We start from the raw sequence: 6,012 nt of genomic DNA, 5'->3' as shown, positions 1-6,012 counted from the left end.
CAATCAAAAATATATTTTTAGTCTAAAATGAAAAAAAAAAAAATTGTTCAGAGATAAAATTAAAAAAAAAACCTTAGAAACTTAAATGGATAAAAATGAAAAACAAAAGTTACTGTTTGAGCATGTACAATAATTTAGTTTTTCTGTTTTTAGAGTTATGGATTGTTAATTTTTAGGAGCGCAAGTGGCCACCTTGATTTATTTTATAGCAAAAGTTGAAAACATAGTTTTCTGATTTGATTTGACATTTGACTTCGAAAAAAAAAATATATTAAAATTATCAGGGGAATTCATGAGTTACCGAGTTCACTCAAGTATATTATTTTTGTTTAAAATAACATGCTTTTAATTCTTATTTTATCCTGAATTTTACTGAGTTACTCCGAACCAGGTAATAAATCTCAATATTGGATCAAATGGCCGTGTTTGATTGCAGGAAAGTGAATTCCTGGAATTCACTTTCCTGCTTTTCCTATGTTTGGCGGCGATAAAGGAAAATAATAAAAGGAAACTGAATTCCATCCACCTAGAATTAATAACGTGCTCGAAGGAAAGTGTTTTCCTTCTGTTAGAAAAGGAAAACACTTTCCTTTCGGCTTGCGCCTTCACTTGCTACAGTGGCAAGCGATATAATTCACTTGCCACAGTTGTCAGGGATATAATTCACTTGCTACTGTAGCAAGTGAATTATAATTCGCTTGCACTGTAGCAAGTGATATAATTCACTTGCCACTGTGTCAAGTGAATTATAATTTGCTTTGGTTTTTTGATTAAATCAAAGTTTAATTAATTCATTAATTAATTCATCAAACTCATTAATTCTTCAATTAAACTCTTGATTTCATTAATTAAAATAATCTAAATTTTAATTAAATCAATTCTCCAGTTAAAACCCTTGATTTAATTAATTAAACTAGTCAAGAGTTTAATTAAATTCTTTAAATTTCCAATCATGTTTGCCCTTAACCCAAATTTTAATTAATCCTTCATTTATTTTATTTTTATTTTTCATCATCTTTTTTTTTAAATAATAAAAATAAAAAGGTCAAAAATTGGGTTATGACAATTGTAAGTGATTAAATATTTTATATTAAATATTTATATATATTAGATAAACTTGAAAAAAAATTTAATTTCATTAATAAATTTTATTTTCCAGTTCATTTTCCAATAACACACCAAACACTGGAAAGTAATTTTCCAGTTCATTTTCCATAACACTACCAAACATCGGAAAATACTTTTCCGGAATTCACTTTTCAGGAATTTACTTTCCCCGGAATTCACTTTCTAAAAAGAAACTACTTTCCTGCAAACAAACGTAGCCTAAAACATGATATGGGACACGTTTCGGATCGAGTTTAATTAATATGATTGAAAAGGCCTCTCCCTGTACTTCTGGCCCACCGACAGCAAAACGTTCCACTTCGACTCGTAAGATTTTTGTCTGGAATTGATAAACAACAGCACTAAGAATAACTATGTCTCTCCATCTCTCTGTCGGTTTGCTTCAGCTGAAAGGATTAATGATTCAAACAATCCTGCCTGTCTATCATTTAAAACAAACAAATGGGAAACTCCCTTGTTCATGGACATCGCCGCAAGTTCCGTGACAACGGAAATGTCCCTTTCCCCGATAAAACTGCTGCAGCTCCTTCGGCATCGCAGCCTGTCCCACCCTTTATTTATCAACCCCAAATTCCCACCTCATCAACCCGCACACCTAAGATGGCTACCGCTTTGCCTTACCCTCATGTCGACTCTTCCTTACGTGCTCTTGCTGCTCAAGCTGAGGGCTTCGGTCGCTCTGCCACTGGTGGCCTCCATGGCCCCATTTATTACGTCACTACCTTAGCAGGTAAATTGATTTGTGCTTTCATAATTTTTTTTAATTGGGATTTTTGCTTGATTTTCTTTTCTTTTCTTTTCTTGTGGCTATGGGTTTGAATTATGTGTGTGAAAGTATGCATTAAACAATGTGAATAGTTTTGAATGGGGAAATGTTTTTATGGTTAGTTAGAGCAGGTGGTTTAATATATGTGTAGGATAGCCGCTTTACTTCGCGAGACTTTTGAAGCGTTATTTATTTGCTTTGCAGCAATTATTGGAGTTTCACCGGATTATGATTTCTGAGTACAACATTTTGGACATCTTTTAGTATTTAGCGAAACCCTGTCTCATCGGCTAAATTTTGAGTTTTGACAATGGACACCTAAGGTTTTGGTGTCAACTGTGGTTGTGGTCATGAAATCGGGAAAAAACAAAGCTTTTTGAAACGTTTTGTATCCATTTTCTGTTCCTGCTGTTTTCTAGTTGCCGATACTGCTTCAGTGATTTTGTTGGCATGCCTTGCCATCAATTTCCAAAAAACAATGTTTAGTTATTTGTAGAGCTAATCAATGGCCTTTTTTATTCATTTAAATTTGTTGTTGGATGGTGCAACAGCATTTTGACAAATATTTGATACTCGCCATAAGTTTATTGTTGTTGTTCATTTAATTGTAGATAATGGGCTTAGTCACTTTGGAATGCATTTTGGAAAATAGAGGATAACATTTCTCCAACATTGGCACCATGTGAATTGTGAGATTGTTTTTAAAGGTTCTTCTGTTAAAGAAATGCCTGTTTTGATTACTTGAGGTGGGCTGATTCAGATACAGAGGATAAAATTGTATGCATTAGGTTGTGTTAATCAAAACACAAGTCTAGTAGTTGTAGTTGCCTAAAACACAATTTACTAGATTGCTTGCAAGTGTTTTGTCCACTGGTAAATTATAGAGATTTGTAGGTTCTTTTATAATGGGAAATGTATTGCGAAGTATGAATGGTTAGAAATTTAAAATTTTTTATGTTAGATTTATTACTTTTCAACATTTGTCGAGTTTTTAGAAAAACCTATGTTATGATTGAATTTTGATGACGGCATCATGATTTGTGCGTGAAACTGTGATGTATGGTTGTGAAACTGCTGTTTTCGTGTGTTGCTGACAAACCTGACACTGGTTTATAATATTGCATGCCGACACTTCAATTTCTAAAACTAATACATTGATTTTGGTTGCAAATCATGGCCTTCCTCTGCTCATTTCTTTGGCGTTGATGTGTAGAACTGCCCGTTCGAGACTCATTTTTGGCTGCACATCATAAGCTCAATTATTGATTGCAAGATGATGGGCCTGGCACTCACTTAGGGATGGGATGGTTCGTAAAAAGGAGCCACTTTGATTGTCTTTGAAGTTATCATGGCACTATTCAACTTGAGATTCTTACGCTTGAATGTCTCGTCTTTTAAAACCATTTGATGGGCCGGGGCCAAAGAATAAAACTTACAGGCAAGGGTTTGAGGCTGAAGGGGAATGTGAACATGTTATTTTATATGCAATCTAGAGCTTTTGCAGAAGGTGGTAGAGGACCTGATGTTGATGGCATTCAGATAAAGCCCAAGTCAAAGCACATATGGATAGATCGTTGTAGCCTTCGTGATTATGATGATGGGTTGATAGATATCACACGAGAAAGCACAGATATTACTATTTCTAGGTGAGATGAATCCCTGGCGTCGATGGGAAGAGCACTATTTGTTTTTGTGCACTATTTTATTTGATGGGTTTAACTATTATCTACAGGTGTTACTTTGCGCAACATGACAAAAACGAATGCTAATTGGAGCAATCCTACTCACTGTTCATAATTGGTGACAGATGTATTCGGAGTAACCATCCATCATGCTTTTTTGATATGGAACAAGACAGCGCCATCCTCGTGTTAGATTTGGAAAAGTACATTTATACAATAACTACACCAGAAAACTGGAGGCCATTTATGCTGTTTGTGCCAGTGTAGAGTCACAGGTGATACCTCTACTGCTATTTGTGATTCTTTGTGTGTAACCATATTCTGGTTTTATTTGCTTATATATATTGCTTCTTATCTTTTGATGTCAGATCTACTCCCAAAGCAACATATATGAAGCAGGGCAGAAGAAGATTGCATTTAAATATCTTTCTGAGAAGGTGAGTACATATTGTATTTCTTGTTGCAAAATTCATGTCCTTCTTTCTTGTGCTTTTCTCAGACTTGCACCTTAATATTTTATTGCATAATGGTTTTCCTGTGGGCTTGAAGGGCTGGGTTGGATGATCCTGCTTTCAATATGATTGAACCTGGTTCCTGTTCATATTTGCAATTGAATTTTGTACTCCAGCTCATTTTATTCATAATGTGTGCTAGGCAGACTGCTGACCACCCTGCCTCTGTTTTCACCTGGCTTTTCCACTGAATCCACCTTGACTTGCTAACAAATAATTCACACTTGTGTTTGAATTTGTTTGGCTAATATTTCACTCTTAAATGGCAGTTTGTCCTACTGGTAAACTACACATTATTAAACCAATAACCGTATGCTGAGCAAATCCAGTAACTTAAATGTATAGTATATTGAATTTTGCAGTGATGAAATTCAAACTTCAAATTTGCCTCCCTTACACTGAAATATGCTTTTGGCTCTTGATTTTAGCAATCAAATGCTTTGCTAGTTGGAAGGTAGACATGCTAGGCAGCCATGTTTTCATAGTGGTTAGTTTGTAGTTTTTAGGCTTTGTAATCTTAAATCTATTGAGGCATATAAATTCCCATTCTTCCTTCATCGTCAAACAAGAGCTTGGCTGTCCACTTTGTATTGATGCTGTAGAGTAAGGCATCTACTATCACTCAACAGTTTATGCATTCCTCTTTTCTCTATTAGTCATTCTAGGTGCTAAAATCAAGCAATATCCCTAACCCTTAACCCAGGAAGTGGACCCAAATGGTGAACTTCCTTTGTGGCTGTAAAAAACTTTTATACAAATAAACAGTGATAAAAACTGAGAGAGACAGATGGAGAGCTGAAACTCTACAGAAGGCGACCTCAGTGGAAAGAAAGAAATAGAATTATCATTGGAATAACTAACAGAACTAATTTATCAATGATTTGGATGGGAGAGAAAAAACAAAATGCTTATGGGTGTTGTAAATTATTCTACGATTCGGGAATGCCATTATGATTTTTTTAGAAGTCATTTTTCATACACCAGTGAAGCTCCTCTGGTTAACTTTTAATCCTCAAAGCATGTAAACACCTTGCAATTCAACGACTCTGAGTTTGATTTTCAATTAGTGAGAAATATATGTGCTTTTTATGGCCTACATTTGTTATGAGAGATTTAGTGTTATCTTGAATTTTGTTAAATTATCATTTTGATTCCGAGGTTAAATCATTGGCTATTGTGATGATGTTTAGGCAGCTGACAAGGAGAAAGCAAGGAGTGGCAGCATAAGGTCTGAAGGAGACTTATTTGTTACTGGGACTCAAGCAGGGTTAATGACTGAGGATGGTGAATGCTGTATGTTTCATCCCAGTGAATATTACCCCTCATGGACAGTGGAACCTCCTACAGATAGCCTTAAACAGGTTCTCCAGCATTGTACTGGATGGCAGTGTGTTCCACGGCCAGCCGATCAGCCACTAGCTGCACAGTGATATCACGTCGGAGAATATCTAATACACCAAACTACTATGGTAGCGACTTAATGTATTTTCTGCTTCAATACCTTTTGCTTGTGTTGCTATATGGTAAATGTGCAAATTTCAATCAATGTGTTTCTGAGCAATAATAAGAAGAATGAAACATATAATAATGTCTTATTATTATTTATCATGTCATTGCGGCCAATGTTTTTCTCTCCCTTTTTGAACTTGTTAGGGTTCTTATGCTTCTTGTTTGTCACCTTTTGGCCGTCATGGTTGTCGGTGATCAACTGATGAGGATTAATTTCAATAGACGACCATACTCCATCTCTTTGTTCTTGGGATTGATTGTGCATTAATATTTCAAATTTAAAACCATCTCTTGGTACAGTTTAGCACTTGATTTTGCTGAAACTTGGTGCAGGAGCCCTTGATTTTGTTAAAAACTTGGTGCAGGGATCATTCAGTGACTCTTGTGAAGTGTGAACTAGTTAGATTCTATCTGG

At 35.4% G+C, this 6,012-nt stretch overlaps 1 pseudogene; it reads left to right on the top strand.

The window, feature by feature from the left end:
• Positions 1 to 1,441: 1,441 nt before the first annotated feature.
• Positions 1,442 to 5,696, top strand: LOC118062729 (probable pectate lyase 4; annotated as a pseudogene).
• Positions 5,697 to 6,012: the final 316 nt, after the last annotated feature.

Source organism: Populus alba, chromosome 16, assembly GCF_005239225.2.
Source record: "Populus alba chromosome 16, ASM523922v2, whole genome shotgun sequence".
Classification (NCBI taxonomy): Eukaryota; Viridiplantae; Streptophyta; class Magnoliopsida; order Malpighiales; family Salicaceae; genus Populus; species Populus alba.
Note: the sequence above shows the minus strand (reverse complement) of the source record. Positions and strands in the feature narration are given on the sequence as shown.